Genomic DNA, 27,690 nt, shown 5'->3' on the forward strand with positions numbered 1-27,690 from the left:
TTTATGCCCTGAGGCAATAAACAACGTTATTAAAAAAATGCAATCGCACGGACCCGAAACATATTTCAATCCTAATTCTTTTGGTCTGTGTCTCCTACTGTCGTCTTGCACTATCTTGACCACACGGGACTCATTCGGACCCTTCAATTCCTGAAACTGAAAGGAGTCGCGAATAACGCTTTAGATACGCCGATGTGTTACGCAGCAGATGTATTGCAGAGGCAACCACTGGACTTTAATGGTTTTGTTTGTGGGGTTTCACGGGCCAAAGTGACTCAGGCTATGAGAGATGCCGTAGTGGAGGCATGAAGGACTCTGGAAATTTCGACCACCTGGGGTTCTTTGACGTGTACTAACATCGCACAGCAAACAGGCGCCTGTTTTTCGCCTCCATCGAAAAGCGGCCGCCGCGGCTGGGATGCCATCCCTCATCCTTGGGCACAACATTCGGGCGCCCTAATCACTGCACCACCACGGCTTAAAATTGCATTCTGTCAGCCGTAGTCACGTTCGACTAGCGTTTAATGAGCTAAACCATTGCTTGCAACAACATCACTGAAAGGCCGACGCGTTGCGTGCACGGCAGGCCTGCGTCCTTGCGTATGCCCAAAGCCAGCGGCGCGTACCATGCATTGCATTACAGCCAACAGCGCCACCTACACCCGGCTTCAAATGGAGGAGCGGCTTCCATCCGCCGTTGGCGTCACTTCTCCCTTCTAGCCACCATAGCCGACATATCTTTGCGGTCGCAGCAGCGCTGCCGAGCAACTTCTTCACATTCCAAATGCCAGACACTGTAGTCAACAGCAGATCCTTGTTGCATGTCAGCGCCAACTTCTTCGTGTCACGTTCGATAGCACGGACGATGTCTAACTTTTCTTCTATGCTGAGCACCCGGCGTCTTTTTTATCCGAGCTTCGTAACGACGCGAGTCCTCGCTTGCACGACGCCATAACGCTCTCTGGCACCGCGTCGAAATGATGTTGATGTTGATGTGGCTTCATGCGCAAACGCACAGGGCGCTTGGAGGCCGTTGTTCTGATCTCTGAGGCATGTTGTTCTGCCGGGCCGCCCGATGGAGACGGCGCAGCGCCGTGTTTGCGCGACGAAAAGTTGAAACACTACGTTTTAACCGATGCGTACGCAATAAGCTGGTACGGTTTATGCGGATACGAATCACATTATGTTCAATGGCTGCTGAGTCGGGGATTTGACTTTACTACATTTAAAATGAAACTACTGTTTAAGCGGGTATGGTTTAACAAGGTTTTACTGTGCTGGAAACTGAACCTGGCAACATTCAGCACGTAAACCCTCGAGTGAGGCTGGCTTAGAAGGGCTCTTTGAGGAATTATCGGGCGTTGCCTAGGATATTATTGGCCTTAGTGAGGTAAAACTGGTCAGGCTTATATAGTGCTAACTTATGGCCGCGTCCTCTGCTACAGAGGTCTTCCCGATATGAGAGAATATAGGGTAGGATTTCTCATCCATTAGGACATACAGTCGAAACCACTTATAATAATACCAGTTTTAACAATATATCGGTTATAACAATGAGAAGCTGCTGCACCGTCAACTTTTGTATGTTTTCCATGGTGAAATAACCCGCTTACTACAATGCCCTGATGCTGCATGATCGGTTATAACGATGAAGTCTGGCTGCTGGGTGTCTGAGCTGAAAAGTTGTGAAATGCGAAATCCTTGACAAGAAAACAAGAAAGTGAGAAATTTGAGCCACTGCACGATGGGCCGTTGCTCCAACAGCTGCCGTGCGCTCATTTTCCAGCCATCTCCGCTCACCTCTCTCGCGTCGCCCTTCCACTCCTCAGAACACGAATGTGCTGCACCCATACCTCTATGCCGTTCCACCCTCCAAAACATGCATGGATCGCACCAACTGCGCTGCTCGCAGATTGCTCGCATGTTCATTTCATTCATTTCAGTTTTTATTTTTCAGAAAAAAATAGACATTTCTGGTAGGGGTACCTGGGTAAAAAGCTGTATTTTGACAGCTTGACTAGGCCCAGCAACCTGGAAACTTTTAGCAGTGGTGACATTCAGGAGATGAAACAGATTAATGAAAAAAAAAAAAAAAAAACATAGCCATTAATAACACATACAGGTGACATGCACATATTCTTCCACACATATATTAACACACGCATATATCGTAAATACACAAATAAACCGAAATTAGACTTCAACAGCTCACAGATATACTAACATTAAGAAATTTATAACATATCCATTTCCAGAAATAATATAGGTTCGAAGTTTAGTCGTGATTTAAAAAACATCCATTTGTGCAGTCTGCATTGCATCCTGATTATTAACATTATTTTAAGGCTACATGCTTTGGAAATATTCCTTAGGCTGTTTCAAAGTAAATCCTATGGTATGCTTGTACCTGTTTAAGATACTAGGTAAATTGTGTTCAAGGGTGTGTAGCTTGTAGTTTGTGCAGAAACGTGGTGTAAACCACAAGTCCGTGTTTCGTGTGCATATGTTGCTTAGTGTGGGTTTTAATGATGCTGTGTGTGTGTAAGGAAATCGTGAATGGAGCTAGCCGAAAAATAGAACGAGCGCAAGATACGAAAGATGTACATGTGATGAGAGGCCATAATCTTATAGGTCTGAAATGCATCGCCAGTGTGCAATAAGTACGGAATGTTTGCAATATATCTCTTCTTTTATAACATGTGGATTTTCATCCCATTTGTCATAGTAGTTGCTAACCATACTAGACTGCAGAAGCTGATATGTGCCTGGAAGAGTGCGTGATATATTTGAATTTTGACAGATGTCGAAAAAATTGTGCGACAACGTGCCGTCAGTCCAGATGCATGAGATAGTTTTTTGCAGATTGTGTTCACCTGTGTATCCCAAGATAAACAGGTCTCGAAAGTGACGCCCAGTATTTTGTGTTGGTGGACGAATTCGATTTCCTGCCCTGCATAATAAATGGCGTGATTGATTGTCAATGGTTTGTTTCTTGCACGGAACATAATGATTTTGGTTTTAGTTGGATTCACTTCGTCTATTTTGTTGGGACCAGTAAAACAACTTTTCAACAAAAATGTTGCATTTTCCTGCCAAAACGTCTGCATCTGGACCAGAAAACAAAACGGTGCTATCATCAGCGTAAATAACGAAATTAAGTGAAGTGTCTATGTTGGGAATGTCATTTACGAATGTGTTAAATAAGAATGGGCCTAAAATGCTGCCTTGCGGTACACCGGTCTTAATTGCGAGATAAGAAGACCGGTTTTCGCCTATTGATACTGTCCGACTTCTGTTCGTCAAATAGGTTTTTAAAAGTTCAAGAGCGTTACCCCGTATAGTGAAAGCTTTTGTGAAATCAATGAAAAGACCTAGAGTATAGTGGTTTTTTTCTATATTGCATAGTATATGTTCCTTTATGGTTAATATTGCTGTCTTGGTTGATCTGCCTTTTCTAAATCCATATAAAGCATCTGATATTTTTTGTCTTTCAAGAAAATTTTTTATGATTAATAATTTTTCCAGTCCTTTTGAAAAAATGGAACACGCTTGTTGGTCTGTAGTTAGCAACTTTGTTTCTATCTCCGCCTTTGTACAGTACAGCTACCTTGCTCTTTTTCATTTCTCTAGGGAACGTTCCACTTTCCAAGACTAAGTTAAAAATGTGAACCAGTACGGGAAGGAGAAAACCCAGTACATACTTTACAGGTTTTATTTGAATATTATCTGCATCTAATGCTTTGATGTTTTTGAAGTTCATAATTGTTGCGCGTACTTCTGGCTCATTTGTTGGTTCAAGGAATACACTTTCGACAGAATGGCTAGCTAAGCTCACTTTACCTATGGAAGCATTCTGTGCTGTGGCAATATTGATGAAGTGATGGTAGAAATATTCTGCCATTGCTTGGCCATTCAGCACTGTGTTGTTACATGTGATTTGGTTTAGTGGTATACCTGTAACCTCGCAGTATGCGAGAGACAGGTACAGCATGGTTTGAACAAGGTGTCAGGGTGGGCGGAGAAAAATGGTTTTAAAATCAATCCTCAAAAGAGTTCTTGTGTGCTGTTTACAAGGAAGAGAGGCCTGGTTCCGGATCCTTGCTTGGAAATGTGTAGACAACAGATACCTGTAAACAAAGAGCACAAATTTCTAGCTGTTATACTTGACAATAGATTCACATTCATCCCACACATTAAACATCTTAAAGAAAAGTGTCTGAAAACAATTAGCCTAATGAAACTTCTATCCCAGACTACGTGGGGTAGTGACAGGAAGTGCCTAATGAATCTCTATAAGAGCCTCATCCTGTCACGATTAGATTATGGTGCCATGGTATATAACTCTGCCGCCCCGAGCGAGCTAAAGATGCTAGATGCTGTTCCCCATCTAGGTATCCGCTTAGCCACGGGCGCTTTCAGAACAAGCCCGATTGAAAGCTTATATGCCGAATCAAATGAATGGTCTCTCCACCTACAGAGATCATACATCAGCATTACATATTTCCTTAAAGTACGCTCTAATCCTGAACATCCATGTTTTGGTACCGTTACCGATATGACGTGCGCTACACTTTTCAGCAACCGTCCCTCCATAAGACAGCCTTTTTCACTGCGTGTGAAGGAGCTTAGCAATGAAATGCATGTCCCACTCCTCGAGCATCGCTTAATGCACACAATCAAGCTCTTACCTCCCTGGGAGTGGCAGGTGATGCAATGTGACATATCCTTTATAAAAGTTACAAAGCACGCTCCTGAGGCCGAAATCAGAATGCATTTCCTAGAACTACAGTACAAGCACTCCTGCGCAGAGTTCTACACAGACGCTTCGAAGTCAAATGCCGGGGTATCCTATGCAGCCGTCGGCCCATCCTTCTCGGAATCCGATGTACTGCATCCCGAAACAAGCATCTTTACGGCCGAGGCCTATGCATTACTCTCTGCCGTGAAGCATATAAGAAGATCAAAACTTTCAAAAGCAGCGATCTATACAGATTCTCTAAGCGTCGTGAAGGCCTTAATGTCACTCTACAAACATAAAAATCCCGTATTCAATGAACTATATTCGGTATTATGTAAAGCGTACTCATCTAACCAGAATATCATAATATGCTGGGTCCTTGGCCATAGGGGAATCGAAGGTAACGTTCTCGCAGACGAGATGGCCACGTCAATCACATCGCAAGCTGTTAACCCTACCGCTGATGTGCCTGTCACAGACCTGAGGCCTTTCTTACGAAATAAACTGCGAAATCACTGGCAGTGCACGTGGGACGCGCAAACAAATAACAAACTGCACCTTATAAAGCCCCAGTTAGGTTTTTGGCCCTCCCCAACAAAATGTCGACGAACAGATGTCCTATTCTGTCGCCTCAGAATAGGACACACATTTGGGACCCATCACTTTTTACTCACTGGAAACGATCCTCCAACCTGTGGTAGATGCGGTGAGAGGCTGACCGTCCTCCATGTCCTCTTGGAGTGTCGGAAAGCCGAACCTGAAAGAAAGAAACATTTTCCGCTAGCATACCGTAATTACATCCCGCTACACCCGGCTATGTTTCTTGGTAAGGAACCGCTTTTTAACACCAAGGCAGTCCTGGACTTCTTAAAGGATGTAGTTCTACACGTTATAAGCCCATTAAATTCGTAGAGCATCCTCGTTCCAGAGGATGCCGCTGCGATAATTGTCTCGAATAGCACATGCCTCCAGGCCCTTGTGCTTCAAGGGCTCTAAGGAGGCAGTAGTGCTCTAGCATATCTTATATAACCTGATAGATTTTTAGACATCGTATCATCCTTTTTAAATGTGTCTTAATGTTCATAGTACACGTCATAAGTCATTGCCATAATCTTATTATACAGATTTTACGCACTTTAGCGCGACCATTTTTAAGGCCCCTCTACAGCCACGTCACACCAACTTCATAGAACTCATGATTACACAGCACACTCATAAACACAGACATGGCGCTCTTTGGCCATACTTGCCCCTTGCGCCATAAAACATCAAACATTCATTCATTCATTCATATTTGGTGCACCCCGACCCAATACATCATTTATTATTTTCCAAGCGCTTTCAGGATGCTTTGAAACTACTCCAGAAAAAAATTTGCTCATAATATGCTTTTTTTGGTCGACGAAAGTTCTGCATTCAATTTGTTACACGCTTTCTTAACCCTTTGAGGGTCGATGCCGTAAATGTACGGCGCCGTGAACAGGTCCGAAAATGGTCGATGCCGTATATTTACGGCGCCGTCTGTACGTTTAAAAGGAGCGCCAATTTCCTAACTTTTTCTTTCCTGACGTGTGCTGCCACTATGTGGGAATGCCTGTAATTCTTTTCTCGCGTCTCTCTCTTTTGGTTTTCGTTGTATAGTTTTTTTTTTTGTTTTGCTCTGGCGCGTCTGCTACTGTTCGCGCATTGGTGCCCTCCCGGGCGCACGGCGGTTTGTTTTGGTTTCGTTCCACACGCGGTTTCGGTTTCTTTCGCTCGCAGAACTGATGGCTATCTTGTTCTTATCACTCAAAGGGTGACTGCCTGTTACTCGCTTGTTTGTTGCTCACAGGGGTCCGCATACGAAGGATGCCGCCGTGCATGCGTTTCCTTTTTTGGAGACTCGGAAAACTAAGTGCCTGTGGTTGACGATAAGGTTGAAGGATGAGCGGAAGTTTGTCACGACGTTTCACTTTTTTGATGAGCACATAACCACACATTTTTCTTGAGCTTGCTCACCTCACAGTTCGATCATGCTATGGACCTGCGCGCTGGCTGCTCTGCAGCAAGTGAGTCGAGCGGCAATTCCTCCGATGCAGACTACTGCCCAAGTACCGGGTCTAAGTCACATTCATTGGACCTGAGCCCGTCAGATAAAGAGTTACTCACCAGTTCAGACTCGGAATCTGACGAAGGAGCAACATCGCAAACGCGTTCGCAGCATGACGATGCTGACTGGGTCTGACTTTTCTCCCTCCTTGTTTACATTTGACGCCACACATTCTGGACAATTGTCCAGCTCTACTCCACCCCCAGACGCAAAAGAAGTCGACTACTTCAAGCTTTTTTTTTTTTTTTGGACGAAGGTGTGGTTTCGCAGATCGTAACTGAAACAAACAAGTATATGCAAAGCAGAAGGCTCACGAGCGTAGTCTGCCCCGAAAGTCGCGACTCAGGGAGTGGCAAGAGACCGACGTCTCAGAACTTTACTGCTTTCTAGCGGTTGTGCTATTGATGGGCCTGGTGAGGAAAAATACTGTCGGGGACTACTGGTCTAAAGGTACGATGTTGAAAACACCGTTTTTCCGGTCAGTCTTTTCCGCCAACTGGTTTTGCATATTGACGTGAGCGCTGCACTTCAGTTAAATCACAGATAAAAAAGACCGCCTAAGAGCAATCAGACCGGTGATGGAAGCAATACAAGAAAGATTTGCCGCACTTTTTGTTCCTTTTCAAGACTTGTGCATTGACGAGTCTCTGATGCCTTGGAGAGGTCGCCTTGCTTTTCGACAGTATATTCCTTCTAAGAGGCATCGGTTTGGTGTAAAGCTGTTTGTGCTCTGTGATGTCAACACAGGCTACATCTTGCGGTTTATCATGTACACAGGAGCTACCACAGCTGTGACCATATTGAAAGAGCTGGGATTCACAGGGTCTGTTGTGGTGGAGCTGCTTGGAGGGGACATTCCCTGTTCATTGATAATTGGTATACCAGGCCAGCCCTGTTCAAGTTTCTCCACAGCAGGCAGACAAGTGCTTGTTGCACGTTGCGAGCAAATAGGTGGGGGCTTCCAAAGTTCGCAAAGAAGCTTCAGCAAGGACAAATTGATAGCTTTCACACGAACACCATGCTTGCCCTGAAGTGGCATGATAGAAGAGATGTGCACATGCTGTCAACAATGCATGGAGCGGAGATTGCTGAAACGGAGAAGCTGGACTGGAGGACAGGTGAAAGGAAGAAGCCGAAATGCGTGTTAGAATACAACAAAAAAATGGGACTGGTAGACAAAGTTGACATGTAGCTGAGCTTTTCCGAAAGTATTAGGAAGACGATGAAGTGGAATAAGAAATGTTTTTTCGCTTTCTAGACATGTCGCTGCTCAACGCGTTCATTCTCTTTCGTGAGAACACCTGGTCGACAACAAAATATGCAGATTTCAAACGGCTAATAGTGAGCCAACTCATTGAAGAACATCACACTGAGAAAAGCAAACAGGGAAGGCCAAGTAGAGAAAATACTCCGAGGTTGACAGCGCGACACTTTATTCAGAAGTTGCCTCCCAAGACTGCTCAGGGAAGCAGTACCCAGAGGAGGTGCCACGTATGCGCCAACACCACTCGGCAGCAAAAACGTCGCAAGGACACAAGGTATATGTGCGCTGAGTGCAACAAACCACTCTGTGTGGAGCCATGCTTCAAGGACTACCACACGCTGAAGAAATATTAGTGCAAGAGGAACATTTGAGACTTGCGAAAAATTTTCATGTGCGCATTTTTCTTGTGTATTTTTCTCATGTGGACATTGTTTTTCATGAATAAACAGTACATATATGCCAACGCAAAACATTTTTTTCTCACTTTACGGTCACCCTAGAAAAATTACGGTAAATTTTTTTCGAAATAGGTCCCTCTGAAGAATTTAAATGTGCAATAAAAAAAATCTACCATCTTGAACGTATCCAACGTTCGCATATGCAGGAAAGAGTGATAAAGGTTATTTTTGCTTTTTATTATTGAGGCATGTAATCGAGTGACCCATGGCTTTCTTGACGATGAGCAAAACGTGAACAAGGTGAAAGCAGGAGCCACCGTTTCGACAAGTGGACTTGTCTTGTTCAAGGCAGACAAGTCCACTTGTCGAAACGTTAGCTCCTGCTTTCACCTTGTTCACGTTTTGCTCGTCGTCTTGAATTTCCATCTCCTGCATTCTCCTTGTTTTCCATGGCTTTCTTGTCTTTTTAGATGGCTTAAACGATGTAACAGGAAAATGTTTAGCGTACAAGTTCACAAAAATATTGATAAACTCAGAGTAGGCGTCGTCTGCGTTCTTTTTCGTGGAGACCGACGACCAGTTGTGTGTAGCTGTATCACATTGGAAGGATTTGAGGGCGCTATCTGATATGTTCTGAATGGTAAAACTTGATTGAGCTGCGTATTCGTGATCTTCTGGTAGCTGGTAGAACATGAAAACAGGGCAATGGTCGCTAATATCCGATGCAATAGTACCAGCTTGAGTGACGATTGTTTCATAATTTGTAATCATTAAGTCTAGTGCCGTTGATGTAGTCAAGGTGACATGTGTTGCTGTCTCAATATGGTTTGTGGAACCAGTGGAAAAAGGTTTGGTCGTGAAATCTACTGCGGTTGTGTTCTGCTCCAAGGCTTTTATATTGAAATCGCCAGTACATGCTAGGTGACAAGTGTTTGCACGGACATATTCTAAAAGCAGTTCAAAGAAATTCAAGAAAGTTGTAATATCCCCATTTGGTGAACGGTAAATGACTCATATTATTTCGAGGTTGCTTCTTAAAGTTAGACATTCATAAGCATCAGTTGTTTTACAAAAATCAGTAACAGGTTCGCACTGAAAATCAGCATCGACGTAGATTGAAACTCCACCGCCTCCACGATTTGAGTGATTCATGCAGAAATTCCTATAACCATCAAGGCGGAGTACAATACAGCCGTCATAGTACCAAGTCTCGGTGAGCATTTTAATCTTAAATTTAAAAGAAAAGTGATTAAGGAAACTTACAATGGGTTCATCTTTGTTCGATGCTGCACAGGCATTCAAATGAACAGATTTGTGAGAGTGCTGCCTCTGTTGAATTGATTCTGGGAGGGAAAACTTGTGGTAATCCATATTGCCAAGTTATACTACTAAGTGCTGCTACTCCGACCTAGGAGTATTGCATATCCTCCCAAGATCCTGCTCCTTGTTGATGTACACAACTTCCGAGTCATCATTTTGTTTTGCCAGGATTTTGCCGTTTGAAGTCCACACAGACTTCTACTTTTGCTCATATTTCTTTTTAATGGCCATTCCGAGAAGCCTTTTTCGTGCTGGGCAGAGATGCTCATTCACATAAATTGGAGTCCAGCCGAGAAGTCCAATGTCGGCATTAGTGAACCTAGTCTTCCTTGCACTTTTTAGGGCTGCATCTCACTTCGTACGCGACCTGCATTGAACTACAATGTTCATATTTTCACTGTTCCGAGTCGGCACGCGGTGGCAGATTTCGATATCACTTGCAGTTATTGGTTCGTTGATACGCTACCTATTTTGGACAAGATGTCCAGAACGCTTTCGTTTGCTTGTTTTTTGACGTCCTTTATTTCAAGGTTGCATTTCCTTGAATGCTCTGCATTTGCTAATCGATTATTTAGCTCCTCTATCATACCCTCCAACGCTATGCACTTTGCATTTTGAGCCTCATTTTCCTTTCTGAGCTGTGTGTCTTTTGCTTCTTCGCTTTCTAATTTACGTTTGAGGTCTATGATTGTTTCATGGGCAAATTCAAGGCTTTGGGTGATGTTTTTTTGTTCAGTTTTAAGCTCACGGATTTCGATTCTCAACTCTCTCTCCAGTCACTCTTTTGAAGATTTAAATTCCCGATGAAGATCTTCTTTAAGCTTGGCAAAGTCATTTTTCATTTCTTCTCTGACACACCCGACATCCTTCGCCATTGGGCTTAGTACAAAAACCAAAAATAAACATTAAAAAAAATGCGCACACACGATACCACAATTTGGTAAGAGGGAAAGGAAAAACACTATGCAAATAGCAATGACAGCTTGGCAGCAGCAGCAACTTTAAGCACACCAGTTCCACTCATGAGAAACAAAAGTTTGGCACTAACCTACAGCAAGTACAAACAAACGGTTTAGACTTGTCTCCAAAATCATTGCTACTGCTGGCAAGTGAAATTGGTTCCCAGAGTCGACGCTTTTAAGTAGTCCTGGCGAAATGCGACGTTGAGGGCACCAACACCGCAGATCGTGTTATCTCGCTGACTGCAGCGCTGCCATGTCCCTGGAGCTTGGAGAATCGTCCTCCATTCGGCACGTGGCAGACGGGGCAATTCAAGCATGTTGCAGAATGTTGCTCGCTGGCTCCTCATTCAGTGCAGCTCTGCAAACAGCTTAATCGTTCGCGTTCATCTTTGTTGGTTGCGTTGAAATTGTTCGTGACCACGCTGTTTCTCAGCCTCATTTGACTTGCCACCGAAACGGAAGATGGCTGATCCACCCGCTAATCATCGGCAATGCACAACGTTGCCGGTAAAAAGAAAGCGCAAGGCTATAGATTTGGAAACTAAGTGCTTCTAACCAGTGAGATGATCGTCGCGAACGTGCTTCCATCAGATAGCGATGGCAGCGATGTTGCAGTAGGGCAGCCTGCCTCAGCATTGTCCTCACAGGAAGCATGGCAGATGATTCAGTCCCTCCGGGGCTTCGTTTTCTAGAGGAACCTTCCGTTGCACAACATGGAGCACCTGGATGCCTTGGAGAAGGATGTCGGCAGGCTTCGCGTAAAGCATGCAAGGCTGATGGACATAGTTTTCTCGTGCAAGGCAGTGAGAAGTATATAGCGAGATGCTTGTGGAAATCTCGCCTCAGCGTTTCTTCTAGATTTCTCAAGCTAACAGGCTGCCGTGGCAGCCTTCTCGCAATTTTAAAAAGGCCCCTTTCGGGGCCACCAAAGCGATACCTCGGCAGTGCTCGCAAATCACTTGCCACCTCTGACTCCTCTTTGCAGTTGTTATAGCAGTGCCATTCTTTGATGCCGACAACCGCGGCTTGTTGCACGCAATTGGAGCACCCAGGAGACAGTTAAACGAGTGAAAACAATTAGCATCCGGATGGAAGAAGGTGGTGGGGAGGGGCACTGGCCTCCCCGCCATTCAGCTACTGTTTTATCATATCAGCTCTGCCATCCCTCTATTTTGATTTTTTCATGCAACCCGGTTATCACAATTATTGGTTATAACAGTGGAATTTTCGTTCTTGTTAATATTCTTGTAATATTCTTGTTATAAGTGGGCACAACTGCAGTGGGCAACATTGATTAATTCTACAGCATTAATGAGAAGGCAGTGGTCATCGTAATAAAGCCGGATAGGAGGTATAGAATAAAGGCAGCAGAAGCCTATGCTTCAACCTCCAGTCATCAGGATGAATAAAGAGAACAGTTTTATGAAGGTGTTGAATTAACAGTAATAAAGGTGCAAACTGTTGGTACTGTATACAACAGACAACAGTGCAAACTGTATACTGTTGTCATGGGTGACTTCAATGCAAAAGTGGAGAAAGAGCAGGCTGGGGAACAATCAGTTGGCAACTATGGCAGGAATAGTAGCGAGATGTTGGTAGAACTTGTGGAAAGGAATATAGACTCCGAATAATCAATAGCATAATCATCATTTATTATTCCCTTAAAACGCCCCGTGTGAGGTATTACATAAGGGGGGGGAGGCAAAACAATAATACAAACATCGAAGGAATGGTCATGTACAAAGCAACAAAAAGCAATAACTGAAAAGACACTGCAAAAAAATAAAACGCAGGTTTTTGCATAATTAGTTGAAAATATGGATGGTTAGTAACTCGAAATTTCGAAGGGTTTCGCTCTACAACGACGGATTCCGGAAGCGAGTTCCATTGTTCTATTGCAACGGGAAGGAAGGATTTGTTGAAAGCGTTTCCATGTAGGCGTTGGATACTTAAAGAATTAGACGATGTGATCAGCGCACGGGTGGAAATAACAGCTAGGAACGAAGGTCAGGAAAATTATAGTACAATTTATGGAATAAGTAGAGTTGCGAAATTATACATCTTGATGCTAAAAGGGGCAGACCAATAGATAATTTCAAGTTATTAACGCTGATAGTGTTGTCATAATTCGACAAGATAAAACGGGAGGCACGATTTTGAGTAGCTTCTAAAGTGTCAATCAAGTACTTTTGATGCGGATTCCAAATTGTAGACGCATATTCTAATTTGGTGCGGATGAAAATTTCATATGCTAGTTAATGAATCGACGGAGGAGACAAGGATAGAGACCTTTTAATATAGTTAAGGGATCATGAGGCATTGGCTGTTATTTTTAGAATGTGGTTCGACCAATTTAGTTTGTGATGATAGCGCCAAGGTAGCGGTAACTGTCGACCTCAGATAAATTCACAGAGCCTAAAGTGTATGGAAATTTGGATATAGAGCGTTTACGTGATACATGCATCAACTTGCATTTGGAGACATTTAGTTCTATCATCCAGCGTGAGCACCACTTGTCAATAGAATTTTGGTCACTTTGCAGAATGGATTGGTCAGTGTTAGTAGTGACACAACGGTAAATAACAGTCTTTGGCAAATAGACATATTGTAGATGATATGTCGGTTGGGAGGTCGTTAATGTATACATTAGAAAAAGGAGTGCGTCGAGGACGGATCCCTGTGGTACACCTGATATTACTTTGGTAGTATCGGAACAGCGACCGCCAACACAGGTGAACTGGAGGCGATCTGTCAGGAAGCAGATGATCCATGATAGGATTAGTGGGTCGAGGTGAAGGCATGAAAGTTTGGACACTAGTCGATGATGAGGGATGCGATCGAAAGCCTTTGAAAAATCTATGTAAATTACACCATTCTGAAATGAAGAATCTAAGTTTAGGTGGAGATTTGTGGTGAATTCAAAAAGTTGTGTTTCGCATTATAGGCCCGGACGAAAGCCATGTTGTTTGCTAAAGAAAAAAGAATTTCTGTCAAGGTGGGACGCTATATGGGAATATATGATATGTTCTAAAAGTTTACAGGCAATACATGTGAGATCGGGCGATAATTGGATGGGTCGGAGCGCTTACCAGATTTAAAGACTTGGGTTACTTTGCTTAGTTTCCAGTCTTTGGGCATAATACCATCGCTTATAGACTGGGTAAAAATGATTTGTAATATCTGGCTAGAAATGATATTAGTGGCTTTCAGTATCTTCACCGGTATGTTATCAGGTCCAGGGGAGCTAGATATCTTAAGTTTATTGATTAGGCTCACGATACCTTCAGCAGTTACATCAATGGAAGGCATTTCAGTGCCGCAACATCTTGGTAAAACAGGAAGGTTGGTGGAAGGTTCACAACTGAAGACGGAAGAGAAGTATGAATTTAAGACGTCGGAACGCTTTTCAACTGGAACATGGGACCCATCAGGATTAGTTATGGTAATGTTAGGCGACTGATTTCTACTTTGTGCGAGTATTTTCCTAAGTTTTCTTGGGTTTACACGGATGATATTGAGAAGATCCTGGTGATAAAATTTTTTCTTAGAAAGCTTCAGAAGGCTGTTGTACTTGCGCAGGCAGGTGAAATATTTCTTCCATTTCGGGGCATAACCACATTTTTTTGCCACTCTGAAAAGGCGCTTTTTCTTTTGTGCTAGTTTTTTTAGTTGGTTAGTGTACCAAGGCTTTCCCATGACACCACGAATGCAAACAAGGGGTACGTAATTATTGATTAAGCTGAGTAGCTTTTGCTTATACAACAGCCAGTTTCCTTCAACAGACCTTCTGAAAGCAGTTTCTTTTAGGTATTCAAAAAAAAATATTTAGTTCACTGTTAATTTTGGAAAAGTCAGCTTTATTGTAGTCCCATATTAATTTTATTGAACACTGTTTAATTGGAACAGGGATATTCAAATTGAAAAGGACAATACTGTGATTGCTCAGCTCATTGACACATGCTAACGACTGAATGTATTCGGGTTGAGAAGTGAGGACCAGGTCAAGGGTGTTTGAGCCACATGTAGAAAAGTTTACTGTTTGTGTATGGTTGAAGATTACGGCTAAATCAAGTCAATCTTTTGACTGGTGGGATGATGCTGTTAGATTGTCCCAGCTGATATCCGGAAAGTTAAAATCGCCAAAAATAATATAGTTAGCACGTGGGAATTGAGAGGTGGCATCTAAAATGACAGTGTTAAGTTTGTCGATAAAGGAACGGTCACAAGCGGGTGGGCGATAATATATGAGTATGCATGTGCATGTCGGCATGGATATGTGCACACAAAAAATTTCGCGAGTACAATTGTTCGGGAGCTGGTGACAAGGAATGCTGTTTTTCGTGAGGACAAGAACGCCACCACCCCTTCGTTCCTTCCTATCGCGTTTGAAAACAGTGTAGGGGGAATCTGTATGCAGTAGCTCAGTGCTATTTATGTCAGAAGTTAACCAAGACTCAGTGAAAATGGCCATGTCTGTATTATTGTCGTCGAGAAGGGCTTCAACAGTACCTTTTTTTTACATGTAACTGCGAACATTAGCCAGTATAGCAGATATATGTGATTTCGTGATGCTTCAACAGGGTTTAGTAGCGGCTGAGGGGAAAGGAGAGTGCTGGGCAAGCCAGCAGTGATGGCTAGGATTTAACTTCTAAAACTGAGTCGGAATGAGTGTCATAAAAAAACTGCCTTTCATCCATCTGAAGCTTACCGAAGCATATCTTGAAAGTGGAGGCGTTGTTTTGTTTTGCATAGGCATACAACCTTTTCCTTACAAGCCGAATGCGCGATGACAAATCTTCCCGGATAGAAATTGTCGAACCTTTAAGCTTTGGCCCGGCAGACAGAATGCTACACTTATCTTTGAACCGTGCAAGTTTCACTATAATTGGTCGGCTTTTACCGGCCTGGAAATGGCCAAGCCTGTGTGCGCATTCTATGTCATTTTTGGTGATGGCTATTGGAAGTTTATCTGCACACAGTGAAATAACACGAGACTCTGCTTGCTCCCAAGTTTCATCACACACATCCTCAACACTGGAAAAAGTAGGTTGTTTCGGCGAAGGCGGTTTTCCGAGATATCGCATTTCGGTACGAGGTTGTTTATTTGTGAAGTGAGTTTAATTATTTCAGGGTTGTCACTGGATACAGGTATCGAGTCACTTGATTTATGAGCATCTACAATTTTCTTAAGGGCGTCAACGCTGGTGGATAGACGACCGACCTGGTTTTCAATGGTGGCCTATGTAGTACGAATTAGAGCGAGCTCAGACAGAACAGTGTTCTGAGAGGTTTCTAAACTGGATAGGGCGCTAGCAATGGATTCAAGGGATACCGGAGTGGGAATGTCATTAACAGGACCGGGGTAATGTTCAATGTCACCAGAAAGGGCTAGTAAAAGAAAAGTGAGGTGAGCATTCACACATAATGAACAAAGCGAGTGGCACAAAATTTCCCTTGTGGTATCAAATGTGTCAGAGGGGCACGACACCGCGATAAACATTCAGTCACTAGAACGTACACATCTTGCACAAGGTAGGTAACTAACTTGCGCAAACAAAGTCGCCATCATGACCACGCTCGGTGCAGTGGCGTGCCCCAAGTGGTTCCAAGACGGAGGCTGCTTAACTAGAAGTAGCGAGTTTCCCGCACAGGAAGTTGCTTGCTGTGGCCTGGCGGAAAGCACGGTTGGGGATAGAAGTGGCGGGCTTGAGGCTGAATTGGTTTCTTCGTCCGAAGGCAGGGGAAGTTGGCAGGCGATGTCATTTCAGTTGCGAGCAAAAGATGAGGAAGGGCAGGTTCCACTGAGAAAGGCAGCCGAGGTGATTGACGATAGCAGTAGCACCTGCGCAAACAAAATTGGCGTCATGACCATGCTCAGTGTGGTGGTGTGCCCCAAGTAGTTCCAAGACGGAGGCTGCTTAACTAGAAGTAGCGAGTTTCCTGCGCAGGAAGCTGCTCACTGTGGCCAGGCGGAAAGCACGGTTGGGGATAGAAGTGGCGGGCTTGAGGCTGAATTGGTTTCTTCGTCCGAAGGCAGGGGAAGTTGGCAGGCGATGTCATTTCAGTTGCGAGCAAGAGATGAAGGGCAGGTTCCACTGAGAAAGGCAGCCGAGGTGATTGACGATAGCAGTAGCGCCTGTGCAAACAAAATTGGCGTCATGACCATGCTCAGTGTGGTGGTGTGCCCCAAGTAGTTCCAAGACGGAGGCTGCTTAACTAGAAGTAGCGAGTTTCCTGCGCAGGAAGCTGCTCACTGTGGCCAGGCGGAAAGCACGGTTGGGGATAGAAGTGGCGGGCTTGAGGCTGAATTGGTTTCTTCGTCCGAAGGCAGGGGAAGTTGGCAGGCGATGTCATTTCAGTTGCGAGCAAAAGATGAGGAAGGGCAGGTTCCACTGAGAAAGGCAGCCGAGGTGATTGACGATAGCAGTAGCACCTGCGCAAACAAAATTGGCGTCATGACCATGCTCAGTGTGGTGGTGTGCCCCAAGTAGTTCCAAGACGGAGGCTGCTTAACTAGAAGTAGCGAGTTTCCTGCGCAGGAAGCTGCTCACTGTGGCCAGGCGGAAAGCACGGTTGGGGATAGAAGTGGCGGGCTTGAGGCTGAATTGGTTTCTTCGTCCGAAGGCAGGGGAAGTTGGCAGGCGATGTCATTTCAGTTGCGAGCAAAAGATGAGGAAGGGCAGGTTCCACTGAGAAAGGCAGCCGAGGTGATTGACGATAGCAGTAGCGCCTGTGCAAACAAAATTGGCGTCATGACCATGCTCAGTGTGGTGGTGTGCCCCAAGTAGTTCCAAGACGGAGGCTGCTTAACTAGAAGTAGCGAGTTTCCTGCGCAGGAAGCTGCTCACTGTGGCCAGGCGGAAAGCACGGTTGGGGATAGAAGTGGCGGGCTTGAGGCTGAATTGGTTTCTTCGTCCGAAGGCAGGGGAAGTTGGCAGGCGATGTCATTTCAGTTGCGAGCAAAAGATGAGGAAGGGCAGGTTCCACTGAGAAAGGCAGCCGAGGTGATTGACGATAGCAGTAGCACCTGCGCAAACAAAATTGGCGTCATGACCATGCTCAGTGTGGTGGTGTGCCCCAAGTAGTTCCAAGACGGAGGCTGCTTAACTAGAAGTAGCGAGTTTCCTGCGCAGGAAGCTGCTCACTGTGGCCAGGCGGAAAGCACGGTTGGGGATAGAAGTGGCGGGCTTGAGGCTGAATTGGTTTCTTCGTCCGAAGGCAGGGGAAGTTGGCAGGCGATGTCATTTCAGTTGCGAGCAAAAGATGAGGAAGGGCAGGTTCCACTGAGAAAGGCAGCCGAGGTGATTGACGATAGCAGTAGCGCCTGTGCAAACAAAATTGGCGTCATGACCATGCTCAGTGTGGTGGTGTGCCCCAAGTAGTTCTAAGACGGAGGCTGCTCAAGTAGAAGTAGCGAGTTTCCTGCGCAGGAAGCTGCTCACTGTGGCCAGGCGGAAAGCACGGTTGGGGATAGAAGTGGCGGGCTTGAGGCTGAATTGGTTTCTTCGTCCGAAGGCAGGGGAAGTTGGCAGGCGATGTCATTTCAGTTGCGAGCAAAAGATGAGGAAGGGCAGGTTCCACTGAGAAAGGCAGCCGAGGTGATTGACGATAGCAGTAGCACCTGTGCAAACAAAATTGGCGTCATGACCATGCTCAGTGTGGTGGTGTGCCCCAAGTAGTTCCAAGACGGAGGCTGCTTAACTAGAAGTAGCGAGTTTCCTGCGCAGGAAGCTGCTCACTGTGGCCAGGCGGAAAGCACGGTTGGGGATAGAAGTGGCGGGCTTGAGGCTGAATTGGTTTCTTCGTCCGAAGGCAGGGGAAGTTGGCAGGCGATGTCATTTCAGTTGCGAGCAAGAGATGAAGGGCAGGTTCCACTGAGAAAGGCAGCCGAGGTGATTGACGATAGCAGTAGCGCCTGTGCAAACAAAATTGGCGTCATGACCATGCTCAGTGTGGTGGTGTGCCCCAAGTAGTTCCAAGACGGAGGCTGCTTAACTAGAAGTAGCGAGTTTCCCGCACAGGAAGTTGCTTGCTGTGGCCTGGCGGAAAGCACGGTTGGGGATAGAAGTGGCGGGCTTGAGGCTGAATTGGTTTCTTCGTCCGAAGGCAGGGGAAGTTGGCAGGCGATGTCATTTCAGTTGCGAGCAAAAGATGAGGAAGGGCAGGTTCCACTGAGAAAGGCAGCCGAGGTGATTGACGATAGCAGTAGCGCCTGTGCAAACAAAATTGGCGTCATGACCATGCTCAGTGTGGTGGTGTGCCCCAAGTAGTTCCAAGACGGAGGCTGCTTAACTAGAAGTAGCGAGTTTCCTGCGCAGGAAGCTGCTCACTGTGGCCAGGCGGAAAGCACGGTTGGGGATAGAAGTGGCGGGTTTGAGGCTGAATTGGTTTCTTCGTCCGAAGGCAGGGGAAGTTGGCAGGCGATGTCATTTCAGTTGCGAGCAAAAGATGAGGAAGGGCAGGTTCCACTGAGAAAGGCAGCCGAGGTGATTGACGATAGCAGTAGCGCCTGTGCAAACAAAATTGGCGTCATGACCATGCTCAGTGTGGTGGTGTGCCCCAAGTAGTTCTAAGACGGAGGCTGCTCAAGTAGAAGTAGCGAGTTTCCTGCGCAGGAAGCTGCTCACTGTGGCCAGGCGGAAAGCACGGTTGGGGATAGAAGTGGCGGGCTTGAGGCTGAATTGGTTTCTTCGTCCGAAGGCAGGGGAAGTTGGCAGGCGATGTCATTTCAGTTGCGAGCAAAAGATGAAGGGCAGGTTCCACTGAGAAAGGCAGCCGAGGTGATTGACGATAGCAGTAGCGCCTGTGCAAACAAAATTGGCGTCATGACCATGCTCAGTGTGGTGGTGTGCCCCAAGTAGTTCCAAGACGGAGGCTGCTTAACTAGAAGTAGCGAGTTTCCTGCGCAGGAAGCTGCTCACTGTGGCCAGGCGGAAAGCACGGTTGGGGCTAGAAGTGGCGGGCTTGAGGCTGAATTGGTTTCTTCGTCCGAAGGCAGGGGAAGTTGGCAGGCGATGTCATTTCAGTTGCGAGCAAAAGATGAGGAAGGGCAGGTTCCACTGAGAAAGGCAGCCGAGGTGATTGACGATAGCAGTAGCACCTGTGCAAACAAAATTGGCGTCATGACCATGCTCAGTGTGGTGGTGTGCCCCAAGTAGTTCCAAGACGGAGGCTGCTTAACTAGAAGTAGCGAGTTTCCTGCGCAGGAAGCTGCTCACTGTGGCCAGGCGGAAAGCACGGTTGGGGATAGAAGTGGCGGGCTTGAGGCTGAATTGGTTTCTTCGTCCGAAGGCAGGGGAAGTTGGCAGGCGATGTCATTTCAGTTGCGAGCAAAAGATGAAGGGCAGGTTCCACTGAGAAAGGCAGCCGAGGTGATTGACGATAGCAGTAGCGCCTGTGCAAACAAAATTGGCGTCATGACCATGCTCAGTGTGGTGGTGTGCCCCAAGTAGTTCTAAGACGGAGGCTGCTTAACTAGAAGTAGCGAGTTTCCTGCGCAGGAAGCTGCTCACTGTGGCCAGGCGGAAAGCACGGTTGGGGCTAGAAGTGGCGGGCTTGAGGCTGAATTGGTTTCTTCGTCCGAAGGCAGGGGAAGTTGGCAGGCGATGTCATTTCAGTTGCGAGCAAAAGATGAGGAAGGGCAGGTTCCACTGAGAAAGGCAGCCGAGGTGATTGACGATAGCAGTAGCGCCTGTGCAAACAAAATTGGCGTCATGACCATGCTCAGTGTGGTGGTGTGCCCCAAGTAGTTCCAAGACGGAGGCTGCTTAACTAGAAGTAGCGAGTTTCCCGCACAGGAAGTTGCTTGCTGTGGCCTGGCGGAAAGCACGGTTGGGGATAGAAGTGGCGGGCTTGAGGCTGAATTGGTTTCTTCGTCCGAAGGCAGGGGAAGTTGGCAGGCGATGTCATTTCAGTTGCGAGCAAAAGATGAGGAAGGGCAGGTTCCAATCCACTGAGAAAGGCAGCCGAGGTGATTGACGATAGCAGTAGCGCCTGTGCAAACAAAATTGGCGTCATGACCATGCTCAGTGTGGTGGTGTGCCCCAAGTAGTTCCAAGACGAAGGCTGCTTAACTAGAAGTAGCGAGTTTCCTGCGCAGGAAGCTGCTCACTGTGGCCAGGCGGAAAGCACGGTTGGGGATAGAAGTGGCGGGCTTGAGGCTGAATTGGTTTCTTCGTCCGAAGGCAGGGGAAGTTGGCAGGCGATGTCATTTCAGTTGCGAGCAAAAGATGAAGGGCAGGTTCCACTGAGAAAGGCAGCCGAGGTGATTGACGATAGCAGTAGCGCCTGTGCAAACAAAATTGGCGTCATGACCATGCTCAGTGTGGTGGTGTGCCCCAAGTAGTTCTAAGACGGAGGCTGCTCAAGTAGAAGTAGCGAGTTTCCTGCGCAGGAAGCTGCTCACTGTGGCCAGGCGGAAAGCACGGTTGGGGATAGAAGTGGCGGGCTTGAGGCTGAATTGGTTTCTTCGTCCGAAGGCCGGGGAAGTTGGCAGGCGATGTCATTTCAGTTGCGAGCAAAAGATGAGGAAGGGCAGGTTCCAATCCACTGAGAAAGGCAGCCGAGGTGATTGACGATAGCAGTAGCGCCTGTGCAAACAAAATTGGCGTCATGACCATGCTCAGTGTGGTGGTGTGCCCCAAGTAGTTCCAAGACGGAGGCTGCTTAACTAGAAGTAGCGAGTTTCCTGCGCAGGAAGCTGCTCACTGTGGCCAGGCGGAAAGCACGGTTGGGGATAGAAGTGGCGGGCTTGAGGCTGAATTGGTTTCTTCGTCCGAAGGCAGGGGAAGTTGGCAGGCGATGTCATTTCAGTTGCGAGCAAAAGATGAAGGGCAGGTTCCACTGAGAAAGGCAGCCGAGGTGATTGACGATAGCAGTAGCGCCTGTGCAAACAAAATTGGCGTCATGACCATGCTCAGTGTGGTGGTGTGCCCCAAGTAGTTCCAAGACGGAGGCTGCTTAACTAGAAGTAGCGAGTTTCCCGCACAGGAAGTTGCTTGCTGTGGCCAGGCGGAAAGCACGGTTGGGGATAGAAGTGGCGGGCTTGAGGCTGAATTGGTTTCTTCGTCCGAAGGCAGGGGAAGTTGGCAGGCGATGTCATTTCAGTTGCGAGCAAAAGATGAAGGGCAGGTTCCACTGAGAAAGGCAGCCGAGGTGATTGACGATAGCAGTAGCGCCTGTGCAAACAAAATTGGCGTCATGACCATGCTCAGTGTGGTGGTGTGCCCCAAGTAGTTCTAAGACGGAGGCTGCTCAAGTAGAAGTAGCGAGTTTCCTGCGCAGGAAGCTGCTCACTGTGGCCAGGCGGAAAGCACGGTTGGGGATAGAAGTGGCGGGCTTGAGGCTGAATTGGTTTCTTCGTCCGAAGGCCGGGGAAGTTGGCAGGCGATGTCATTTCAGTTGCGAGCAAAAGATGAGGAAGGGCAGGTTCCACTGAGAAAGGCAGCCGAGGTGATTGACGATAGCAGTAGCACCTGTGCAAACAAAATTGGCGTCATGACCATGCTCAGTGTGGTGGTGTGCCCCAAGTAGTTCCAAGACGGAGGCTGCTTAACTAGAAGTAGCGAGTTTCCCGCACAGGAAGTTGCTTGCTGTGGCCAGGCGGAAAGCACGGTTGGGGATAGAAGTGGCGGGCTTGAGGCTGAATTGGTTTCTTCGTCCGAAGGCAGGGGAAGTTGGCAGGCGATGTCATTTCAGTTGCGAGCAAAAGATGAAGGGCAGGTTCCACTGAGAAAGGCAGCCGAGGTGATTGACGATAGCAGTAGCGCCTGTGCAAACAAAATTGGCGTCATGACCATGCTCAGTGTGGTGGTGTGCCCCAAGTAGTTCTAAGACGGAGGCTGCTCAAGTAGAAGTAGCGAGTTTCCTGCGCAGGAAGCTGCTCACTGTGGCCAGGCGGAAAGCACGGTTGGGGATAGAAGTGGCGGGCTTGAGGCTGAATTGGTTTCTTCGTCCGAAGGCAGGGGAAGTTGGCAGGCGATGTCATTTCAGTTGCGAGCAAAAGATGAGGAAGGGCAGGTTCCACTGAGAAAGGCAGCCGAGGTGATTGACGATAGCAGTAGCGCCTGTGCAAACAAAATTGGCGTCATGACCATGCTCAGTGTGGTGGTGTGCCCCAAGTAGTTCCAAGACGGAGGCTGCTTAACTAGAAGTAGCGAGTTTCCTGCGCAGGAAGCTGCTCACTGTGGCCAGGCGGAAAGCACGGTTGGGGATAGAAGTGGCGGGCTTGAGGCTGAATTGGTTTCTTCGTCCGAAGGCCGGGGAAGTTGGCAGGCGATGTCATTTCAGTTGCGAGCAAAAGATGAGGAAGGGCAGGTTCCACTGAGAAAGGCAGCCGAGGTGATTGACGATAGCAGTAGCACCTGTGCAAACAAAATTGGCGTCATGACCATGCTCAGTGTGGTGGTGTGCCCCAAGTAGTTCCAAGACGGAGGCTGCTTAACTAGAAGTAGCGAGTTTCCCGCACAGGAAGTTGCTTGCTGTGGCCAGGCGGAAAGCACGGTTGGGGATAGAAGTGGCGGGCTTGAGGCTGAATTGGTTTCTTCGTCCGAAGGCAGGGGAAGTTGGCAGGCGATGTCATTTCAGTTGCGAGCAAAAGATGAGGAAGGGCAGGTTCCACTGAGAAAGGCAGCCGAGGTGATTGACGATAGCAGTAGCGCCTGTGCAAACAAAATTGGCGTCATGACCATGCTCAGTGTGGTGGTGTGCCCCAAGTAGTTCTAAGACGGAGGCTGCTTAACTAGAAGTAGCGAGTTTCCTGCGCAGGAAGCTGCTCACTGTGGCCAGGCGGAAAGCACGGTTGGGGCTAGAAGTGGCGGGCTTGAGGCTGAATTGGTTTCTTCGTCCGAAGGCAGGGGAAGTTGGCAGGCGATGTCATTTCAGTTGCGAGCAAAAGATGAGGAAGGGCAGGTTCCACTGAGAAAGGCAGCCGAGGTGATTGACGATAGCAGTAGCGCCTGTGCAAACAAAATTGGCGTCATGACCATGCTCAGTGTGGTGGTGTGCCCCAAGTAGTTCCAAGACGGAGGCTGCTTAACTAGAAGTAGCGAGTTTCCCGCACAGGAAGTTGCTTGCTGTGGCCTGGCGGAAAGCACGGTTGGGGATAGAAGTGGCGGGCTTGAGGCTGAATTGGTTTCTTCGTCCGAAGGCAGGGGAAGTTGGCAGGCGATGTCATTTCAGTTGCGAGCAAAAGATGAGGAAGGGCAGGTTCCAATCCACTGAGAAAGGCAGCCGAGGTGATTGACGATAGCAGTAGCGCCTGTGCAAACAAAATTGGCGTCATGACCATGCTCAGTGTGGTGGTGTGCCCCAAGTAGTTCCAAGACGAAGGCTGCTTAACTAGAAGTAGCGAGTTTCCTGCGCAGGAAGCTGCTCACTGTGGCCAGGCGGAAAGCACGGTTGGGGATAGAAGTGGCGGGCTTGAGGCTGAATTGGTTTCTTCGTCCGAAGGCAGGGGAAGTTGGCAGGCGATGTCATTTCAGTTGCGAGCAAAAGATGAAGGGCAGGTTCCACTGAGAAAGGCAGCCGAGGTGATTGACGATAGCAGTAGCGCCTGTGCAAACAAAATTGGCGTCATGACCATGCTCAGTGTGGTGGTGTGCCCCAAGTAGTTCCAAGACGGAGGCTGCTTAACTAGAAGTAGCGAGTTTCCCGCACAGGAAGTTGCTTGCTGTGGCCAGGCGGAAAGCACGGTTGGGGATAGAAGTGGCGGGCTTGAGGCTGAATTGGTTTCTTCGTCCGAAGGCAGGGGAAGTTGGCAGGCGATGTCATTTCAGTTGCGAGCAAAAGATGAAGGGCAGGTTCCACTGAGAAAGGCAGCCGAGGTGATTGACGATAGCAGTAGCGCCTGTGCAAACAAAATTGGCGTCATGACCATGCTCAGTGTGGTGGTGTGCCCCAAGTAGTTCTAAGACGGAGGCTGCTCAAGTAGAAGTAGCGAGTTTCCTGCGCAGGAAGCTGCTCACTGTGGCCAGGCGGAAAGCACGGTTGGGGATAGAAGTGGCGGGCTTGAGGCTGAATTGGTTTCTTCGTCCGAAGGCCGGGGAAGTTGGCAGGCGATGTCATTTCAGTTGCGAGCAAAAGATGAGGAAGGGCAGGTTCCACTGAGAAAGGCAGCCGAGGTGATTGACGATAGCAGTAGCACCTGTGCAAACAAAATTGGCGTCATGACCATGCTCAGTGTGGTGGTGTGCCCCAAGTAGTTCCAAGACGGAGGCTGCTTAACTAGAAGTAGCGAGTTTCCCGCACAGGAAGTTGCTTGCTGTGGCCAGGCGGAAAGCACGGTTGGGGATAGAAGTGGCGGGCTTGAGGCTGAATTGGTTTCTTCGTCCGAAGGCAGGGGAAGTTGGCAGGCGATGTCATTTCAGTTGCGAGCAAAAGATGAAGGGCAGGTTCCACTGAGAAAGGCAGCCGAGGTGATTGACGATAGCAGTAGCGCCTGTGCAAACAAAATTGGCGTCATGACCATGCTCAGTGTGGTGGTGTGCCCCAAGTAGTTCCAAGACGGAGGCTGCTTAACTAGAAGTAGCGAGTTTCCTGCGCAGGAAGCTGCTCACTGTGGCCAGGCGGAAAGCACGGTTGGGGATAGAAGTGGCGGGCTTGAGGCTGAATTGGTTTCTTCGTCCGAAGGCCGGGGAAGTTGGCAGGCGATGTCATTTCAGTTGCGAGCAAAAGATGAGGAAGGGCAGGTTCCACTGAGAAAGGCAGCCGAGGTGATTGACGATAGCAGTAGCACCTGTGCAAACAAAATTGGCGTCATGACCATGCTCAGTGTGGTGGTGTGCCCCAAGTAGTTCCAAGACGGAGGCTGCTTAACTAGAAGTAGCGAGTTTCCCGCACAGGAAGTTGCTTGCTGTGGCCAGGCGGAAAGCACGGTTGGGGATAGAAGTGGCGGGCTTGAGGCTGAATTGGTTTCTTCGTCCGAAGGCAGGGGAAGTTGGCAGGCGATGTCATTTCAGTTGCGAGCAAAAGATGAAGGGCAGGTTCCACTGAGAAAGGCAGCCGAGGTGATTGACGATAGCAGTAGCGCCTGTGCAAACAAAATTGGCGTCATGACCATGCTCAGTGTGGTGGTGTGCCCCAAGTAGTTCTAAGACGGAGGCTGCTCAAGTAGAAGTAGCGAGTTTCCTGCGCAGGAAGCTGCTCACTGTGCCCAGGCGGAAAGCACGGTTGGGGATAGAAGTGGCGGGCTTGAGGCTGAATTGGTTTCTTCGTCCGAAGGCAGGGGAAGTTGGCAGGCGATGTCATTTCAGTTGCGAGCAAAAGATGAGGAAGGGCAGGTTCCACTGAGAAAGGCAGCCGAGGTGATTGACGATAGCAGTAGCGCCTGTGCAAACAAAATTGGCGTCATGACCATGCTCAGTGTGGTGGTGTGCCCCAAGTAGTTCTAAGACGGAGGCTGCTTAACTAGAAGTAGCGAGTTTCCTGCGCAGGAAGCTGCTCACTGTGGCCAGGCGGAAAGCACGGTTGGGGCTAGAAGTGGCGGGCTTGAGGCTGAATTGGTTTCTTCGTCCGAAGGCAGGGGAAGTTGGCAGGCGATGTCATTTCAGTTGCGAGCAAAAGATGAGGAAGGGCAGGTTCCACTGAGAAAGGCAGCCGAGGTGATTGACGATAGCAGTAGCACCTGTGCAAACAAAATTGGCGTCATGACCATGCTCAGTGTGGTGGTGTGCCCCAAGTAGTTCCAAGACGGAGGCTGCTTAACTAGAAGTAGCGAGTTTCCTGCGCAGGAAGCTGCTCACTGTGGCCAGGCGGAAAGCACGGTTGGGGATAGAAGTGGCGGGCTTGAGGCTGAATTGGTTTCTTCGTCCGAAGGCAGGGGAAGTTGGCAGGCGATGTCATTTCAGTTGCGAGCAAAAGATGAAGGGCAGGTTCCACTGAGAAAGGCAGCCGAGGTGATTGACGATAGCAGTAGCGCCTGTGCAAACAAAATTGGCGTCATGACCATGCTCAGTGTGGTGGTGTGCCCCAAGTAGTTCCAAGACGGAGGCTGCTTAACTAGAAGTAGCGAGTTTCCTGCGCAGGAAGCTGCTCACTGTGGCCAGGCGGAAAGCACGGTTGGGGATAGAAGTGGCGGGCTTGAGGCTGAATTGGTTTCTTCGTCCGAAGGCAGGGGAAGTTGGCAGGCGATGTCATTTCAGTTGCGAGCAAAAGATGAGGAAGGGCAGGTTCCACTGAGAAAGGCAGCCGAGGTGATTGACGATAGCAGTAGCGCCTGTGCAAACAAAATTGGCGTCATGACCATGCTCAGTGTGGTGGTGTGCCCCAAGTAGTTCTAAGACGGAGGCTGCTCAAGTAGAAGTAGCGAGTTTCCTGCGCAGGAAGCTGCTCACTGTGGCCAGGCGGAAAGCACGGTTGGGGCTAGAAGTGGCGGGCTTGAGGCTGAATTGGTTTCTTCGTCCGAAGGCAGGGGAAGTTGGCAGGCGATGTCATTTCAGTTGCGAGCAAAAGATGAGGAAGGGCAGGTTCCACTGAGAAAGGCAGCCGAGGTGATTGACGATAGCAGTAGCACCTGTGCAAACAAAATTGGCGTCATGACCATGCTCAGTGTGGTGGTGTGCCCCAAGTAGTTCCAAGACGGAGGCTGCTTAACTAGAAGTAGCGAGTTTCCTGCGCAGGAAGCTGCTCACTGTGGCCAGGCGGAAAGCACGGTTGGGGATAGAAGTGGCGGGCTTGAGGCTGAATTGGTTTCTTCGTCCGAAGGCAGGGGAAGTTGGCAGGCGATGTCATTTCAGTTGCGAGCAAAAGATGAGGAAGGGCAGGTTCCACTGAGAAAGGCAGCCGAGGTGATTGACGATAGCAGTAGCACCTGCGGAAACAAAGTCTGCATCATGACCACTCTCCGTGTGGTGGCGTGCCCCCAAGAAGCTCTGTAAGAAGCTTCTTGAGGACATTTCCTCTTACTGAGCTTCTTCAAGAAG

The 27,690-nt window shown here is 47.9% G+C and overlaps 1 protein-coding gene and 1 pseudogene across 3 annotated transcripts in view; both read left to right on the forward strand.

The window, feature by feature from the left end:
• LOC126518482 (solute carrier family 53 member 1) overlaps positions 1-27,690 on the forward strand; it is a 400,674-nt gene that overhangs the window by 95,779 nt on the left and 277,205 nt on the right. The gene's annotated exons all lie outside the window — the stretch shown is intronic.
• LOC140215526 (piggyBac transposable element-derived protein 4-like) lies at positions 6,756-8,444 on the forward strand (annotated as a pseudogene).

This window comes from Dermacentor andersoni, chromosome 1 (genome assembly GCF_023375885.2).
Source record: "Dermacentor andersoni chromosome 1, qqDerAnde1_hic_scaffold, whole genome shotgun sequence".
NCBI classification, from domain to species: Eukaryota; Metazoa; Arthropoda; class Arachnida; order Ixodida; family Ixodidae; genus Dermacentor; species Dermacentor andersoni.